The sequence below is a fragment of the Bos taurus genome, chromosome 4 (assembly GCF_002263795.3).
Source record: "Bos taurus isolate L1 Dominette 01449 registration number 42190680 breed Hereford chromosome 4, ARS-UCD2.0, whole genome shotgun sequence".
Classification (NCBI taxonomy): Eukaryota; Metazoa; Chordata; class Mammalia; order Artiodactyla; family Bovidae; genus Bos; species Bos taurus.
Window position 1 is genome coordinate 17,882,969 of NC_037331.1, and position 20,849 is coordinate 17,903,817.

Consider the following 20,849-nt stretch of genomic DNA (forward strand, 5'->3'; position numbering starts at 1 on the left):
AGTGGGGAAAACCACATTTAATCTGTTCATTCAGAACAAGTTATTCATTCATTACAATCTTCTTTTCAGTTTTCAGTAAATCTTCTCATTCTCAGCATAAAGCTACTTTTTATTGGTTCTCATTTGTTCTGTTAGTACTGTGAATAGAAATCTTAAAGACTTTCAAGCATATGGTAAAGCTATTTATTTTTGCTCTTTTATTTGTTCCAAGAACATTATCCTTCTCACATTAATTTTAAGCATATTTCATAGGGTTGCTTATATTATCTAGACACATAAGCATAATAGCAGATGTAATGATCTTTTTTCTCTTTATTTCTAGTAGATTGTTTCTTAATTTTGTTTTATGTGTTATAGATACTGGTATGAAAATTCAGAGAAATGTTAAATAAAAATGAAGATTGCATTTATCTACCTCACATTTATAACTGTGTCTGTTCTTTAACATTTTAATATTGTGTACACTTTTGAATTAAGAAGTCTTTTATTATGCAAAAGAAAAATTCTTTTGTGAAGTGTCTTAGATTTTCATCAACTATGGTTGCTAAATTTAATTAACTAATTTAATTAACTTACACATTTTTAAAAATAGTTTCAAAGACTTGCTGGTGAAGAAGAAAACTTTGTTACTTTAATATATAGTTGTCTAATCATAACTAGAACAATGCATTTTTCTTATAATTATTGATCTTTCATATCTTTGATAAATCATTTTATGATTAACTGCCCATTTATAATGATCTTTGTAATTTTTCTATTTATTTACATGACTTTGTTCTATGAAGGATTGCAGGTGTATATTTGTAATATTATACATTTTCTTTTTTGTTATATGTGTTTAACATAAATTTGTTAGTATTTTATATTTTGGTTTTCAAACATTTTTAATTTGGTGTATAGTTGATTAACAATATTATGTTAATTTCATGCATGCAACTAAGTGATTCAGTTATACATATACATATATCTATACTTTTTCAATTTTTTTCTCATTTATTACAGAATATTAAGCATAGTTCCCTGTGCTATATATTAAGTATTTGTTGGTTATCTATGGTTTGGTTTTTATGTTGTTTCAACTTGTGCTGGATGCTGATCAGCAAATGTAATCTGTCTACTGAATAATTTAATTAGATTTTCTTTTTGGTTTATTATATAATTTTATTCTTATTCTAAATGTATTTATTTATGTATGTATAGTTGAATTACAATGTTGTGTTAATTATTCCTATACAGCAAAGTGACTCAGTTTTACATATATACACATTCTTTTCCATTATGGTTTATCACAGGACATTGAATATAGCTCCTTGTGCTATACAATAGGACCTTGTTGTCTATCCATTCTGTAAGCACCAGTTTGCAACAAAAAAAGCCCAAACTCCCAACCCAACCCTCTTCCACCCACTGCTGCCTTGGCAAATACCAGTCTATTCTTTATGTCCCTGATTCTCTTTATTCATTTTTGTAATACTTTAGATTCTACATATACGTATTATCATATGATATTTGTCTTTCTCTGTATGACTTACTTCACTTAGTATGATAATCTCTATATCCAGCCATGTTGCAAATGGCATTGCTTCATTCTTTTTTATGGCTGAATAATATTACACTGTATACATGTACCACATATTCCTTATCCAGCCATCTGTTAATGGACATTTAGGTTGCTTCTGTGTCTTGGCTATTGTGAATATTCTTGGAGGGAACATTGGGGTGCAAGTATCTTTTGGAATTAGGTTTTTCTTTTCTGGACATGTGCCTAGGAATGGGATTGCTGGATTATATGCTATTTTTAATTTAGTGTCTAAAGAAACCTCCATACTCTTCTCCCTAATGGTTGTACCAAATTGTATTCCCACCAACAGCATAGGAGGGTTACCTTTTCTTCATACCTCTCCAGCATTTACTGTTTGTAGACTTTTCGATGATGGTCATTCTGACCAATGTGATATGATACCTCATTGTAGTTTTAATTTGCATTTCTTTAATGATCAGTGAGGTTGAGTATCTTTTCATGTGCCTTTTGGCCATCTGTATATCTTCTTTGGAGAAATATCTATAAAGATCTTCTGCCCATTTCTTCATTGTGTCATTTTTTTTTTTTTTGACATGGAGCTAAGTGGGGTGTTCGTATATTTTGGAGATTAATCCTTTTCAGTTCCTTTGTTTGCAAATATTTTCTTCCATTCCATGGGTTATCTTTTCATTTTGTTTCTGATTACTAAATCTGGAGTATTTAAGTGAAAATAAATACAACTTTGCATACAAAAATACATGATAGAAAAATTATAAATCATGCAACATTATAGGTATATAAGTAGGGGAATAAAATAATTCAGATCCTTGAATGAAGGTTAAGCAACAAAAGAATAAGACAGATAATAATCAAGAGAAGGCCAGAGTAGAAAACTCACTGTAACTTAAAATAGTAGAATCCCAATTTAAAATTAGATTTAGAGATAGCAAGCCATCAGAGATTGCAGAGAACAGTTTTGATTTGATCCAGTTTCTTGCAAAGAGATAGCTGACTAATGGCCACAGCAATCTGAATTAATTAACATCAATTTGTTTTTAATAACAAGCTTCTGAAGCCCATTTTGATAATGAATGCTGTCTAGAGGAAAATCAAATAGCACTTTCTGATATATGTGGAGCCACAGCTGTACATATTTGACCCCTATTTTACACAGTTGCGCCTCATTGATTTCTTCTGTTAAACTCATGGACTGAGCGCTGAACAATAGCGGGAGCACTCATATATCATCCACAGAGACCCAGTCTATGAACTGTAACCCTGCAGCAGGGCCAAAGTGTTTCTGAGCCCCAACACTGGCTGCCTGTCCTGGTGATATATATAACACAGATGCTGTCCTTAAGAACAAACAATCCCAAAAGTCTGGCCATGGAATCAGCCTTTAGGGTACAAACAAAAATAAAAGACTTGAGACAAACTTAATGTGTAGCCGAGCTTCAACTTAGTTGACTTCAAACTTAAATCCACATAAAGCGGGCTTATTACAAAAGGAATTTCTGTATTTCCATCGAATTCAAGAGAGGATGGGAAACAAAGACATTTGAATATATGTTATTATGAGTAAGGTGTAAGAAAGGCTAATTCTAGTAAAGGAAAAGCTTGTTAGTATCTCCATGGATCTTTTCTCAAAGCTTGAGGAATAGTAGTTCATCTATTTATGTTAACTTACTGTTTTAAATGATCATAGTGATACAAAGGAGTGATTTAAATTAATTCTATTCCATCTTATACAACAGTTTTCATGTCTATTCGGTAGTAATTGCTTCAAAAATATTTCACATGACTTTCCTGCTTTCAATACAGAGTGGAGGGGTAAAACCAAAACACACAAATAAATGAACAAAAAGACACTAGCGTGTAGGAGGCCAGAGGACTTGGCTTAGAAATTTTAATACTAAAAGTGTGAATTAGTGTGGTCATTGTTCGTGGAGTGTTGCGTCTAAACACCAAGGGAGAATGACAATCTGGAATTGTGAAAAGCCACCTCAGTACTTGACCATTTTAAAACAATTCTACCTCAGTTGTATAGGATCCAGCAGCCAGAGTTCCCAGGCTCTGGTCTAATTTTTTAAGTGGCATGATGACTACTTTATAAGGGTTTGCACCGTCTATGGTTTTCCTTTTGTTTCTGCAGTTTTTGTTCTCTCTTCAGAAAAGTCCTGATATTTTAATATGATCCCCACTTCCAATGTATTGATGTTGGATCTATTATTTTAATCCAAAAGTATACTTAATAGAAAAGATAGTATCTATTTCTCTCTGTATTGACTTACGTGAGTAAGAAAGATATTCCAAATATTACCACATAAAGTAAATTTCTGTGTGCTTTCCTATTCCTTTTCCTTTTCTCTGTGTCTTTCCTTGGTAACTTGTTCCTGGTTTGATCTCAGTAAACATTTGTTAAATATATTAACGATGTTGATACTTAACAATTACAAAATTTAAAAATTGACATCACATTTACCCTTGAAGCTAAGTGTAATAGAATGTGAAACAGTCTCCTTAATCCTTACACAGTTAGTCACTCAGTCATGTCTATCTCTTTGCAAACCCATGAACTATAGCCCGCTAGGCTCCTCTGTCCATGGGATTCTCCAGGCAAGAATACTGGAATGGGTTGCCCTTCCTTTCTCCAGGTGATCTTCCAGACCCAGGGATCTAACTTAGGTCTCCTGCATTACAGGCAGATTCCTTACCTTCAGAGCCACCAGGGAAGCCCTCCTTAATCCTGGTTACTGTCAAATTCCTTAAACAATTTTTTTTTTTCAAATTTTGGTTTCATGTTAGAACGTTGGAGTCATTAGCAAATAAAAAGGCATTAATGTGTAATTTACTTGAGATATTAAATAACTATTTACTACCTAATGCTTTGAGAGATAATTACTATTTATAAGCATTAAGGAAATATGTTTTATAAAGTATTGCCCCACAGAAAGGACTTTTTGAGACCTACATTCTTCTCCTACTTCTCTCATTAGCTGTGTGAACTTGAATAAAGTAATGTGTCCCAAATTCCTTAGCAATCATATGAAGAAACTATTATTTGTGCTTGAATATTCACACAGTCAAGGAACATATAATAAAAGTTTAAAATGCATTAAGAAGCACTCAATGTAAGTATGGAAATAAGCACTCACAGTTGATGGGAATCTAAAATAATTTGTGGAGAGGCTACATTAGCAAAACAACAACCTTAAAAATATATTATTCTGCAATTTCACTTCTAGAAATTTATCCTTAAAAAGAAATTTAAAAATGTTATATATCTATGTATATAAATATAACTAATAATGCTAAATATATATTTTAAATTTTAATTAAAATATAAATTGATTTATCATTATAAAATGATAAAATATAAATATTAGAAGCATTTCTAAAAGTCTAACAATAAAGAATTGGCTGAATATAAATAGTTTCTTGAAAACATTCTAGAAAACAAACAAAAAAAGGATAGAAAATATTGAGCAGGCAATGGCACCCCACTGCAGTACTCTTGCCTGGAAAATCCCATGGATGGAGGAGCCTGGTGGGCTGGAATCCATGGGGTCGCTAAGAGTCAGGCAGGACTGAGTGACTTCACTTTCACTTTTCACTTTCATGCACTGGAGAAGGAAATGGCAACCCACTCCAGTATTCTTGCCTGGAGAATCCCAGGGACAGAGGAGCCTAGTAGGCTGCCGTCTGTGGGGTCACACAGAGTCAGACATGACTGAAGCGACTTAGCATGGTACCACTTTATAAAATGTTGCTAACATTGAGTGACCTCTTAATACATCCCTCCTAGTGTGTTAATCAGAGAAGGCAGTGGCAACCCACTCCAGTACTCTTGCCTGGAAAATCCCATGGACAGAGGAGCCTGGTAGGCTGCAGTCCATGGGGTCGCTAGGAGTCGGACACGACTGAGCGGCTTCACTTTCACTTTTCACTTGCATGCATTGGAGAAGGAAATGGCAACCCACTCCAGTGTTCTTGCCTGGAGAATCCCAGGGATGGGGGAGCCTGGTGGGCTGCCGTCTATGGGGTCACATGGAGTCGGACACGACTGAAGCGACTTAGCAGCAGCAGCAGTGTGTTAATACCATATTTATTATCACATTTAACACTTATGACTCAATAAGGCAAAGATTTTACCCCTGAACTACAGAAGAGTGAACTGAGGCTTGCAGAGATGATAGAGCATATTCAAATTCACATAATAAGTAACAAAGCAGGGACTTAAACTTGGTGGCTCTGACTCCAGAGCCTGAGGTTTTTAAGTTTTACTGGTAATACTCTGTAATTTCTGTTTAATGGCTGGTTTTGATTTGGGGCCTTGTGGTGTTCATCCAAATATTTTCAAAAATGGAATAAAGACATGAAAGTCCAATTCTCTGTTCCTCTTAAAAACTGGAAGATCTATGAACTTTTGATCTTTAATGTGGCTGCTCTGCCAAGGTATTAGTAGCAATTTCTTCAATTTCTTTTCTTTTTTTTTTCCTTTTAAATGTTGCTTGCACGTCACAATTTACCACAATTAGTCTTACATACACTTTGAGGCTCTATACTTGGAAATTTTAGGCATTTAGTTTGAGATTTCTCTCTCTGTGTAAATACTGATAGAAAAACAGAATGATATACATATCAAAAATGAGTGGCAACACTACAGGGTAATTTATATTTTCTTAGCTTTTTTTTGGTGTATGTGCATGTTTTAAAAATACTCTGAAGTGAATAGGAAGCATTTGATAAAATAAAGGGCACATTGCTTAAAGTTGTCAGTAGATGGAAGAATTTATTTTATGTGTAAAGAAGCTTTGGGTCAGTCATGATTCCAGTTACTTCCTAAGTATAACTGTTTAATCTCCTGGATTAATCTTTCTAAATTATAGCTTTCAAAAAGTAATTTCCCTGCTAAAAATATTTCAGTGGTTTCTAAGTTACCTTTGCAACCTTCTCTCCTGTTGCTCACAAATATACCAAATATTCATGCTTTCTTGTTTCTATACCACGTAAGTTGACCTTGACAGTACCTCTGAGCTCATCTCTGAATATGTGTTACATTTTCTATCTAACTATGCAGATCCTGCTGCTGAGTCACATCCAACTAACTAAGGTAAGTATCCACCTTTGAAATAAATTTTTTCCCTGTCTTAATCTGTGTGTGTGTGTGCACATGTGTGTGCATGCATGCGTGTGTGTGTGTGTGTGTATGTGTGTGTGTGGAGAGAGAGAGAGATTGGAGAAGACTCTTAAAAGTCCCATGGACTTCAAGGAGGTCAAACCAGTCAGTCCTAAAGCAAATCAACCCTGAATATGAAGGGTTCAATCTGAAACTGAAGACTGAATCTGAAATTTCAGTATTTTGGCAACCTGAAAAGAAGAGCCAATTCATTGGAAAAGACCCTGATGATGAGAAATATTGAAGGCAGGAGGAGAAGGGAATGATAGAGGACGAGATGGTTGGATGGCTTCACCAACTCAATAGATATGAGTTTGAGCAAGCAGCAGGAGATGGTGAAGGACAGAAAAGCCTGGAGTGTTGCAGTCCATGGGGTCACAAAGAGTCAGACATGACTAAGTGACTGAACTCAACTGATGCATGTATATATACACACACACACACACATATATATACACATATATATGTGTATATATATATATATATAGAGAGAGAGAGAGAGAGAGAGAGAGAACTTTTCCTCCTATAAATACTTAATGTCACTCATTATCTATAATAAGCATTTAACACAATATATGTGTAATACTTTACTTTGTATATGAAATTTTTCATGAACATACAGTTTACTAAATCTAATTGTAAATGTTTTAAGAGCAAGGGTTGACACTGCATTTTAGTTACAGAAAACAAGGGAAGAGATTGTATCCAGAAGGGAAAAACAAAAAGTAGTCAAAATCACATGTTACACTTAGGTTATAAAGAATACTGAAAAATATCTAATGCTTTGTACAGTTAAGACATTACTTTAGCATGGACCATACCAGATGGACTCCAAGACCAATATAAGATTTTACCATAAGTATTACGATTGATAACAAAAAAAGCCAGATTGTGATGTCCAAATGAGTGCATTCTACTCAGTAAAGTCACTTTAGGTTTGCAAATATTGATTTCAAAGACATCTCCATTTCAGAACTTTTCTTTTCTAAACACTCCTTTCAAATTGCTCTAAAAAATTAAAGCTTTACTCTAAGAACACACAAATAGAAAACTGTGTTTTAAGGTTAACTGATATACCTATCAGTCAGGAACCCAGTAGGAAACCAAACTCAAAGTGATTGATTAAAGAATGCAGTTAAGAGATGACTAAATGTTTTGAAAAGGGCTTCAAGAAAACTGACGAGGGATATAACAGAACACCATCTGTGGTAGCTATCGTAGTGAGCAATCAGCAACACTAATGGTAAGGCAGTTTTAGTTAATGAAAGGGTAGTTACATGGAGAGGGCTAATGAGAAGGTGGTTTTGCTTCATCGTCCAATCTCTAACTGGTGCCTCCTATCACACAGCATAGCTGGAAGCAAGAGCACATAGGAGCCTGTTGATGCTGTCCGTCTCCATCAGCTTCCTGGGATGCAGCACAGGGTGCAGAGTGGAAGGTAGATCTAGAGGCAAATGAAAAATCTGCATAATTCAAAACATTGAGTCTGATTTCTAGAAATCTAATTACTTTCAGAGCCAAGCCTGTGAGTAAAGGAAGTAATAAATCAGAAATCATATTATTTTTCCTTCCCTACACATCCAGTTCTCTAAATTTAAAAATTTAAGAGGCATTGTGTCTATGAAAGATTAAACTTGCTAAACAAAAGCCCAAACCACCAGCTTCCAGAGTATCAGCAAATGTTTCAGACTTGTTTGTCTGATACTTATAGATGACTTTTTTGAAGCCAATAATTAACTAGTTCACTAGGGCCTAGCCTGCCTAAATGTCCGACCCTTGCTGTAGACAACAAAAGGAGAGCCTGGATGTTCTAATCATATACCAAGACTCGACCTGCTGATGGCATGAGGATGGAGAGAAGCTCTAGTACTACTGCTCTCTCTTAGGCAGGTGCAGGTAGGCAAGGCATCTGATGTCCTAGCTGTTTGGTAAATGGTGAGAACATACAATGTATTTGTTAGCAGAGCCTACGCAGCAGAAGGTAATCCTTGTTAAACTGATAACAAAAATTATGAAAGGGAATTTTATCGATTGTTATTCCACCACTTGTGGGTTAAGAAATGTGGAAGTTGAGGGCATTGAGCCTATCTGGAGAGATGCTCTTTTCCATTAGTACATTTCTTTTTTTTTTTTAATTTTTTGCATGCTCAGAATTACTCTCAAAAACAGGTGAAAAAATAAAGTAGGATAGGTGGCTCAGTTGGTAAAGAATCTGCCTGCAATGCAGGAGACCCAGGTTCAATCCCTGAATGGGGAAGATCCCCTGGCAGAGGGCATGGCAACCCATTCCAGTATTCTTGCCTGGAAAATTCCACGGACAGAGGAGCCTGGTGGGCTACAGTTTGTGGGATCTCAAAGAGTGGGACATGACATAGTGTTCAATCACCACCTTTATGTTATCTAGGTTTAAATGGGAAAGTACACCAACTTAGTGTCTGAACCACCACCAACCACCATTTTTGTTATCTAGGTTTAAATGGGAAAGCGCTGGAAATTTGTAGCTAATCAATATATTAAAGGATAGGTTGGGCTGGATTAGAAAAATTAAAATTGTATCTTGTCACTTTTGTGAGTCTAATGTTATCTTTCTTACTTTTTAACTGTGAACTTAATCAAAACAAAAAAAAAACAGATGAAAGTCATATGGCCAACACTATAGAAAAAAAAACAATTCAATTTAAAACCATTTCCTATAAATTCTGTAGTAATGGTTTGGGTTTTAAAAGCTGCCTTCTGGGATATAAACTAAAAATGAGTTGTAGCCATTTATGTTCCCAACGCTTCCTTCATTTCAGCGGTTCCCACTTTCCATCCCCTTGTTTGTCATTCAAGTCTATATTTCAAGGGGATTTGTGTAGAACTAATGGGGCTCAGCTCTCACGTTATTAAAACTCTGCTTGGTTTCACTTTTCACAATGCCAGCTCTTCTAGCTGTTGCTGCCAGTCATTAGAGCCCAGTGTGCTTCAGGAGGCAACACTGCAAACAAGGTAGATGTCAAGGGTCAAACCAGCGAGGAAGGCAGAGAAACCATAGGAAACCAAAGACAGGTACTGTGGGGAACAATATCTACGTCTTAAAGTTTGGGTTTGCCCAGTGCTTAAATGGAGCTGTGTGAAATCAAAACCCCCAAGTTTTCACTTGCTGTATTTGCCAGCGAGAGAGCCAGTCTCCTTTGCACAGACTACCTTTTCTACACGGTCCCCTTGCTCTCCAAGCACTTAAGAGTGCAGGCCCAGTGCTGTGCAGCCAACAAATCACAAAGCGTGCCTGCACTCCGCTATGTATCAAAGTCTCTTAATATGCCAACAAAGTTCTCCAAGGTCAGGAAAGCAGTTTATCAACCTTTTATAATATCTTATAGCAGCAATAAATTTATTCTAGTGTGGGACCTATGAATATTTCAGACGCTCTGTGAGAAAAGCTCTTTGGCTTAAGACAGTCATGTACCTGAGTTTGGGCTCAAGAAAGAACCATTGTTCTCGTCATCTCATTTTTATTGCTGTTTAGCTCCAATTAATGCAGTTTTTCAAGGTGCTTTCTGCTGTACCTTACTGTTAAATTTAATTTCAAAGAGCTTTTCACTTAAAAAACACTTTAATTATTTTGTACACTTATAAAAAAATTCTGATTATGTATTGTATTAAACCTTCAAAGAAACACAGGATTCTTTTTTCTTTTTTTTCTCAAACATCCCATGGAAAATTAGTTTTATGCCTTGAGTTTTTGTTATTTTTTTCCCTTTCTTCCTTAATATTTTTCTTTTTTCTTACCTATTTCACTTTAATTGAAATAGGTCATGTAACAATTTAGTAGAACATTGTAATATAGTCAAGCAGAGACTATTATCTATTTTCAGAGTAGATATTGGGCTGGCCAAAAAGTTCATTTCAGTTCTTCTGTAAGCTCTTATGGAAAAACCCAAACAAACTTTCTGAGCAACACAATAATATTAATATTTCATCCATTATCCAGATTCAGTTCAGTTCAGTCACTCAGCTGTGTTCAACTCTTTGCAGTCTCATGGACTGCAGCATGCCAGGCTTCCCTGTCCATCATCAACTCCTAGAGCTTACTCAAACTCATGTCCATTGAGTCAGTAATGCCATCCAACCATCTCACTCTCTGTCGTCCCCTTCCCCTTCTGCCTTTAATCTTTCCCAGCATCAATGTCTTTACCAATGAGTCAGTTCTTTGCAGCAGGTGGTCAAAGTATTGGAGTTTCAGCTTCAGCATCAGCCCTCTCAATGAGTATTCAGGACTGATTTCCTTTAGGAGGGACTGGTTGGATCTCCTTGCAGTCCAAGGGACTTTCAAGAGTCTTCCGCAACACCACAGTTCAGAAGCATCAATTCTTCGGCGCTCAGATTTCTTTATGGTCCAACTCTCACATCCATACATGACTACTGGCAAAACCATAGCTTTGACTAGACATACATTTGTCTACAAAGTAATGTCTCTGCTTTTTAATATACTATCTAGGTTTGTCATAGTTTTTCTTCCAAGGAACAATTGTCTTTTAATTTCATGGCTGCAGTCACCTTTTGAAGTGATTTTGGAGCCCAAGAAGATCAAGTCTGTTGCTGTTTCCATTGTTTCCCCATCTATTTGCCATGAAATGATGGGACCAGAAGCCATGATCTTAGTTTTTTGAATTTGAGTATTAAGCCAGCTTTTTCATTCTCCCCTTTCACTTTCATCAAGAGGCTCTTTAGTTCCTCTTCTCTATCTGCCATGAGGGTGGTGTCACTGGCATATCTGAGATTATTGACATTTCTCTAGGCAACCTTGATTCCATCTTGTGCTTCACCCAGCCCAGTATTTTGCATGATATATTCTGCATATAAGTTAAATAAACAGGGTGACAATATACAGCCTTGTAGTATTTTTCTCCCAATTTGGAATCGGTCCATTGTTTCATGTCCATCCTAATTGTTGCTTATTGACTTGCATACAGATTTCTTAGGAGGCAGCTAAGTTATTCCTATCTCTTGAAGAATTTTTCACAATTTTGTTATCCACACAGTCAAAAGTTTTATTGTAGACAATGAAGCAGAAGAAGATGTTTTTCTGGAATTCTCTTGCTTTTTCTATGATCCAATGGATATTGGCAATTTGTTCTCTGATTCCTCTGCCTTTTCTAAATCCAGCTGGAATATCTGGAAGTTCTCAGTTCATGTCCTTTTGAAGCCTGGCTTGGAGAATTTTGAGCACTACTTTGCTAGCGTATGAGATGACGGCAATTGTGCAGTAGTTTGAACATTCTTTGGCATTTTATTTATTTGGGATTGGAATGAAAACTAACCTTTTCTAGTCCTGTGGCCACTGTTGAGTTTTCCAAATTTTCTGGCATATTGAGTGCAGCACTACAACAGCATCATCTTTTAGGATTTGAGATTATTTATTGTTAATTCTCAGGTACCTTCAAAAATTCTTGAACAGTGTCCTCATATTAGAAAATAATTATTTACAGACTTATGTTTGAGGCAACTTTAAAGTGCTAGTAATGAGGAGGGAATGGAAGTAGAAACTTTTTTCCTATTAGCCAACTTCAAAAATTATGCACTATCATGCCAGAGTCATGATTCAAAGATTTTTTTAGATTAATGGGGCAGAAATTATTTTTTCCATATTTTTTCATATATACATGAGCACACATACATGCATATATATACCCTTTCCTCAGCAAATGACTCCCTAATACTTATTATTATAGTTTAGATCCACAAAGTGATATTTATATGTTGCTCATTTAGAAAGATTCTCAATGAATTTGGGTTTAGTTTGAACCTGACTCATTCTAAGATTAATTTTGTTTTGCTTTGTTTTCTCTTTTATATATAACCAGCACCTCCTGATTATATATTTTGCTCATATTTATAAACTTGCTCTTGTATGGTACTTCCTTGTAATGAACCTGCTGTGAAGTTACTTACCTGCTTTCCTGACAGCTTTTTAGGTCAAATTTATTTTTCATATTTGTGACTTTTGTTCACAGGTGTCATCATTGAATATTGTATGTAATATCTGCTCTGAACGTTTACCTCTGCCTGATCAGTTCTATATTCTGACTTTATTATTACTATCCACTTCTTGGAAATGAGATTTCTGATACTAAGATTAGCCCCTCTCCATATAACTTTCTTATTATGTGTACCTCCAGCCCACATATCATCTCAGCTCCAACAAGGCTGACTGGATTTGGTCCTGGGATATTATTTCTGTATGAGCTCTCTGAAATACCTTCTCTTTGCCTTTCTTCATAATTTAAATGCTCTGACAAAATTACATGTGAATGAGGAGGAAAAACACATAATTGTTTTCAGTCATATTATCTCTCCCAATCTATAATAGATTATGATTTTTTAAGTTGTAGAAACTCTTCTGTACTCATGCTGTCTAATATGAGACATTAAAAGTGAGAAAAATTTATATGGATTTATAGTACAGTTCACAATGGATCTATAATACAGTCAAAACATAAACATATTCAATAAACTAGTACAAAATAAATTCACATGTATAACCACTACTCTGCTCTTCAAACAGAACATCACAAGCACTCCAGAAACTCCTTTTATGCCTTTCTTCCAATTGTTACTCTTGTCTTCACCAAAATTAGCCTGCCTTTAAAATCACTGTTTAATTTTTGCCTGAGCTTGGACTTCAAATAAATGGGATAATAGAGTATGCATTGTTATCCATCTATATTCTAGAGTCAATATTTTTTGTGACAGTTATCCATATTGTGCAGCTGTACTTTATTCAGTTTCATTGTTTCATCACATTCCACTGAATTAACATTTACAATTGATTGCAATGTTGATAAGTATTTGGGTTTACAGTTTCTTATGGCTAGAGATCATGCTGCTAGGAACATTTTTTGTATATGTCTCTTCCTGTATGTCTGCACAAATTTCTGTTAGGTAGATGCCTTAACATGAGTATGAATAATGAAATTGCTAAATCTTAAGGAATATATATGTTTAAGTGGAAAGTCAAATAGTTTTCTAAACATAACAACTTGCATTGCTGCTGCTTCATATCTTCACAGGCATTTGATTTAACTTCAGCTGTCTGCTGGATCTATAATGATATCCAATGTGCTTTAAATCCCTAATGATAGTAAGTGGAAAAAAGTGTTAGTCACTCAGTCATGTCCGATTCTGTGACCCAATGGACTATATAGCCCACCAGGCTCCTTTGTTCATGGGATTCTCCAGGCAAGAATACTGGAGTGGGTTGCCATTCCCTTCTCCAGGGGATCTTCCTGACCCAGAGATGGAACCCTGGTCTCCTATATTGCAGGTAGATTTGTTACTGTCTGAGGGATGTAAAGTGAGCACCTATTCATATGTGTATTTGCCATTTGTGTATAAAATACAGTTTAATGCAAATTCAAGTCTATTGTCAAATTTTCTTTTTCCTTTCTGTAAAAGTTGATATATAGGGTTTTTAAATATCTTATGAACATGAGCAAATGTTTGAAATATCTCTCCTACTCTGTGAATTACCAGAATGTCTGTGATATTGTGGACTAGAATATATTGATTTTAATGCAGTCCAATTTGAGAATCTTTTCTTTCATGAACAGTGTTGTTTTTCTCATCTTTAAACAATCAATTTTTGTGCTGTGGAACTGAGGGTAATCTTGGTAATTTTCTGTGATATCTATTATGTATTAACTCTTGGTTGTCTCTCAAACCTTTGTGTTTTCCAATCTGCCCTCTGTTCTAGCAGCTTTCAGAGTTGATGATGTACCGATAAGATAGGAGAAAATGGAGTTAGACACAGACACTAGATAATGAAGAAGGGGCTCAGCTGCTGGGATGTGATAATGTCTGGCTGGAACCAGCTGGACCTATTTTGTAAAAAGGAAGGTAAATGGAAAGGAAAGTCTTATATGTCCAAAAGTTTATGACCTTATTCCAAGATCCGGATCTAAGAAACTCCCGCTGGGTATGCCTTCTTTAGAAGGCACAGAAGCTTGGTTTTTTAGATGATCCCCTTATGAGTCCACCTCCTCCAGGTCCACACTGGGGAACTACTGCCTGCAATTCTTGGAGTTGACAGTCTTCCAGATGGCCTACCACTAGCACTGCAGCTGGGCTGCTGGAAGCCACACCATCTTATCCCTCCAGCCCTGTCCTGTATCCTCCTTTACTGGAGGTGAGTCCTGCCAGTACTACACAAACCAGGGCTACTTACCAGCCTCCCAGTACCAAACTGCCCTTTAAGGAAAGTGCTGGCAGGTGATGGAGGATCAGAGTCCACATCCCTTTTCCTATGGCTGACCTAGATACTTGAAAAAAGAAATTTGGGTGTTTTTCTGAGGATGCCAGTCAGTTCCTAAAGGAATTTACCAACCTGAAAATACCCTATGAACCTACTTAGGGGGACCTACAAGCCTCCTTTCTACCTGCTGCATCGTTGAAAAAAAGCTGGATCCTTGGTACAGCTCAGGCATACGCCAGTGAATTGGCAGACTGAAATCAGGGACATACAATCTACTTTACTGGAGGAGATGCAACTTCTGGCCAAGACCCCCATTGGGAACACCAACAGGGAGGTAGAAGGTTTGAACACAAGAACCACATAATAACTTGCCTTACCATTATACAGTGGAGGTGACAAATTCAAGAGATTAGATCTGGTAGATAGAGTTCTTGAAAACTGTGGATGGAGGTTTATAACATTGCACAGGAGACAGTGACCAAATCCATCTCCAAGAAAAATAAATACAAGAAGGCAAAGTACTTGTCTGAGGAAGCCTTACAAATAGGTGAGAAAAGAAGGGAAGTGAAAGGCAAAGGAGGAAGGAAACAATAATCCCAACTGAGTACAGCATTTCAGAGAATAGCAAGGCTTCTTAAGTGAACAACACAAAAAATAGAGAAAAAAACATAGAATGGAAAAGATGAGAGATTTCTTCAAGAAAATTGGAGATACCAAGGGAACATTTCATAAAAGGATGGGCACAATAAAGGACAGAAATTGCATTGACCTAACAGAAGCAGAAGCGATTAAGATAACCATGATGAAATGGTCACTCACTTAGAGCAGACATCCTGGAATGTGAAGTCAAGTAGGCCTTAGGATGTGTTATAAGGAACAAAGCTAGTTGAGGTGATGGAATTCCAGCTGAGCTATTTAAAATCCTAAAAGAAGATGCTGTTAAAGTGTTGCACTCAATATGGCAGTACATTTGAAAAATTCAACAGTGGCCAGAAGACTGGAAAAGATCAGTTTTCATTCCAATGAGTGTCAATGTCATTGACAATGTCAATGAATGAAAGGCAATGTCAAAGAATGTTCAAACTACCATACGATTACACTCATTTCACATGCTAAGCAAGATTATGTTCAAAATCCTTCAAGCTAGGCTTCAATAGTATGTGAACCAAGAACTTTTATATGTGTAAGCTGGATTTAGAAAAAGCAGAGAAACCAGAGATCAAATGCCAGTATCTGCTGGATCATAGAAAATGCAAGGGAATTCCAAAAAGACATCTACTTCTGCTTCGCTGACTATGCTAAAGCCTTTGACTATTTGGATCACAACAAACTGTGGAAAATTATTAGACAGGAATACCAGGCCTTACCTGCCTCCTGAGAAAACTGTATGCAGGTCAAGAAGCAACAGTTAGAACTGAACATGGAACAATGAACTGGTTCAAAATCGGGAAAGGATTACACCAAGGCTGTATATTGTCACCCTGTTTATTTAACATGTAGGCAGAGTGCATCATGTTTAATGCCAGGCTGGATGAAGCTTATGCTGGAATCAAGATGGCTGGAAGAAATATCAATAACCACAGATAAGCAGATGATACCACTCTAATGGCAGAAAGAGAAGAGGAACTAAAAAGCCTCTTGATGAAGGTGAAAGAGAGTGAAAAATCTGGCTTAAAACTCACCATTCAAAATATGAAGATCATGGCATCTGGTCCCATCATCTCATAGTAAATAGATGCGGGAAAAGTAGAAAGAGTGACAGATCTTATTTTCTTGGACTCCAAATCACTGTGGATGGTGAATGCAGTCATGATATTAAAAGAAACTTTCTCCTTGGAAGAAGAGGTATGAGCAACCCAAACAGTGTATTAAAAAGCAGAGACATCACTTTACTGACAAAAGTCCATATAGTCAAAGTCCAATAGCCATGTATGGATGTGAGTGTTGAACCATAAATAAGGTTGAGTGGTGAAGAGTTGATGCTTTTGAACTGTGGTATTGTAGAAAATTCTTGAGATCCCCTTGGACAACAAGTAGGCCAAACCAATCAATGCTAAAGGAAATCATGGCAGAAAGCAAAGAACTAAAGAGCCTCTTGATGAATGTGAAAGAGGAGAGTGAAAAAGTTGGCTTTAAACTCAACATTCAGAAAACTAAGATCACGACATCCGGTCCCATCATTTCATTGCAAACAGATGGGGAAACAACGGAAACAGTGACAGACTTTTTGTTTTTTGGGCTCCAAAATCACTGCAGATGGTGACTGCAGTCATGAAATTAAAAGAGACTTGCTCCTCAGAAGAAAAGCTATGATCAAACTAGACAGCATGTTAAAAAGCAGAGACATCACTTTGCTGACAAAAGTCCATCTAGTCAAAGCTATGGCTTTTCCAGTATTCATATATGATGTGAATGTAGGACTATAAAGAAAGCTGAATGCCACAGAATTGATGCTTTTGAACTGTGGTGTAGCAGAAGACTCTTGAGAGTCCCTTGGATTGCAAGGAGATCAAACTAGTTAATCCTAAAGAGATCAGTCCTGAATTTTCATTGCAAGGACTGATGCTGAAGCTGAAACTCCAATATTTAGGCCACCTTATGTGAAGAACTAACTCATTGGAAAAGACCCTGATGCTGGGAAAGACTAAAGGCAGGAGGAGAAGATGATGACAGAGGACAAGATGGTTGGAGCATCACCGACTCAATGGACATGAGTTTGGGAAAGATTTGGGAGTTGATGATGGACAGGGAAGCCTGGTGTGCTGCAGTCCATGGGGTTGCAAAGAATCAGACATGACTGAGAGCTGAACTGAACTAAAAGGAAATCAACCCTGAATATTCATAGGAAGGACTGACTTTGAAGATGAAGCTCCAATACTTTGGCCACCTGATTTGAAGAGCTGACTTCCCCTGACACTGGGAAAGACTGAGGGCAAGAGAAGGAAGTGACAGGAGATGAGATGGTTGCGTGGCATCACCAACTCAATGCACATGACTTTGAGCAAACTCCAGAAATAGTGAAGGTCAGGGAAGCCTGACATGCTGCAATCCATGGGCTCACAAAGAGTCTGACATGACTGAGCAACTGAACAACAACAACATTCTTAGAACCAGACAATGGAAAATAATTAAGCATTTCCACAAATCCTCCCACTTAGGGTGGGACTCCCTATTCAAAGTGGTTATTCAAGTGTTCCTGGGTAAGCCTGTCCCAAACTGTTAAAAATGTTTGAGAACTCTGTGCCTGAAATGACCCAAGAAGCCACCCAACACCTCCATCCCTAACTCAGCCCATATTATCCAAGATAATTCCAAGGTTAAATTTGCACAGAAGCTTATAGAATGATATTACTAACAAACCTTCCTTCACTGCCAAGGTGATCGAACAGGTTTCCTCAACTTAGAGTGTTAATTACCACCTCCATTCTTCCTGGAGACCCCAGTCATCAGGTATGGTAGAAAAAGCAAATAATATTCTAAAAAAACTCTTGTCATGAGACTTCAGAAACTTGGGTCTCCCTCCTGTCTGTAGCCTTTCAATGGGCCAAAATGGCCCAAAAAGGAATTTAAAACTCAGCCCATTAGAAATGACTTATGGGAGAATCCTTTTTGACTTCAGATCTTGTTTGATGAGTAAACCCACAAATTAGTCTCCCACAGTATTAGCTTGAGCCAAGTTCAAAGAGCCCTCCAAGAATACAGGAACAGATTATTACTCACCCATACAAAAGTAAAGTTGAGGTCTCCATCCAATCAAGGTACTTTGTCCTACTAAAAACTTGGAAGGAAGCGTCCCCTGATGACCAGCTACAATCAAAATGTAAGGGACCATATCAGTGTTACTAAGCATCTCAACTGCCCTCAAGCTATAGGGAGATAGTAGTTGGTTATATATGTCTAAAATAAAACCGTGTCTTATAAATTCCAATAGAAGCCAGAGAGACCTACTCTCACAAGCCAGTGGAAGACCTCAGATACTGGTTCAAGAGAACAAATAAGTGACTTCAGGTGGCTGTGGTGGGTTGGCCTGGTATTCCTTGTGATTTTATCATTAATTTATCATTTTATCATAGTGGCTGTTATTCTGCCACTTTTCGGAACCTTCTGCCTGATAAACATCTTCTTTGCCCCTGCCGGGTCTGAAAAAATATATAGTAATATGATATCAAAAACCATCCTCCTAGTAGGACTTCTCACAATGATTGTATTTAGGGGGAGTAGGAAAAGGATGGTTTTGTAAATGTACCTAAAATAGTCACCTGGGGAGAAAAACTAATTAATTGTTGGAGTGGCCATAAAAACCCTGGCTTACAACAAACATTAGGATTCCTAGATGGCTCAGTGGGTATACAATCTGCCTGCAATGAAGGAGATACAGTTTCAATCCCTGATTCAGGAGGATTCCCCTGGAGGAGGGCATGGCAACCCACTCCAGTATTCTTGACTGGAGAATCCCTTGGATAGAGGAGCCTGGCAGGCTATGCACAACAAACTTTACAGGTACAAATAGGCATATACAACAAGAGTATTATCAACTCAAACAGATGGGGGAAATATCCTCCACTGATCTGAACATGATAGACAATTCCTATCAGGTTCAACACCTTGCCTATGTGATTCTTTTCAAAGGGTGCCTTAGAACTTTTTCATTAAACATGGCTCCTATTGTTATTCAGAAAACTCATCATGCTTTTGATGCCACCACACATTTCATAGTCCTCTTGGCTATGGAAATCCTCTTTGGAGCAATCCTTGGCCACAGGATGGTAATATCACTATAGCGTTTTGGAACCCAGACCCAAACTGCATTCCTAGCAATGCCTCTATTCTGTGTGTTTATAATAAAGACCAGATCCAAGGATCCTACAGGATAAGGATGGTTATTGTTTTTAGGTCACTAGTCTTGTTCAACTCTTTTGTGACCCATGGACTCCTCTGTCCATGGGATTTCCTAGGTAAGACTATTGGAATGGATTGCCATTTCCTACTTCAGGGATCTTCCTAACCCAGGGATCGAACCCACATCGCCTGCACTGAAGGTGGCCTCTTCACTGAGCCATCTGGAATGCCTCCACAGGGATAGAATGGAGAGAATGGACTAAAAGTTGGGCGAGAAATTGTCAGACTTTGTGGAAGTAATGGATAAAACTCTCTTACTACACCATCTCATCAAGCCAAGGGCAGGGAATACTCCTGGACTTAATTATCCTCAGTATGTTAAAGGGCCCTTATCTCTGCACCGTGTTCATAATTTGTCCCTTCCTAGGATCCGGACAGCTGCTTCCCTTTTAAATTCTTCTATTCCCAGATCTCTTATTGAATCTTCAGGGTATGTCTGCATATGTGGCACGCCCCTAAATGAGGACCCAAAGACAAGGCCACTTCAGGGAAAATTTGGCCCCTCTGCAGATGCTTATCCTTATATTGTTAATGTGTGGCACAAAGAAGAGCGCACATTAGGACAATTGGCCCCAGTTACAGTCACTCTACATAAAACTAGTCAGTGCCATCCCAGGTGGGCCATTGGATTAATATTGGCAGGAGTAGGGCTGACAGGGAGATTAACAGCTCCATAGGGAGGCTTTGCCTACCATGAGGTAACCTTAGAAAATCCATCCAACAGTTTAAGGCACCTAGCCCTGAGCACTGGAAACACCCTAAACAGATTTTCAACATGTTTAAACTCACTAGCCAATGTGGTCATGGACAATAGATTGGCCTTAGATTACTTGCTGGCCAAGCAGGGTGGTGTTGGTGCAATCATAAACAAAATCTATCATACCTATGTTAATAAATCAGTCCAGATCAAGAAGAACATTAAAAAGATTTATGAATAAGCATCCTGTTTGTATCACTACAACCAGGAGTCAAACCCTAATGCCATCTGGTCCACCATTAAGAGTGCCCTCCCTAAC

General features: G+C 37.3%; 1 long non-coding RNA gene across 2 annotated transcripts in view; it reads left to right on the plus strand.

Annotated features, from left to right (window-relative positions):
- Window positions 1-20,849, plus strand: part of LOC132345068 (uncharacterized) — a 56,226-nt gene that overhangs the window by 15,398 nt on the left and 19,979 nt on the right. The window contains exons 2-3 of one of the 2 annotated variants that reach the window (XR_009494170.1): window positions 6,603-6,635; window positions 8,050-17,086. The exons of the other annotated variant lie outside the window; for it this stretch is intronic. This is a non-coding gene — a long non-coding RNA (uncharacterized lncRNA). Of the gene's footprint in view, window positions 1-6,602; window positions 6,636-8,049; window positions 17,087-20,849 lie in introns of those variants that run through there. 2 annotated transcript variants of the gene reach the window in all.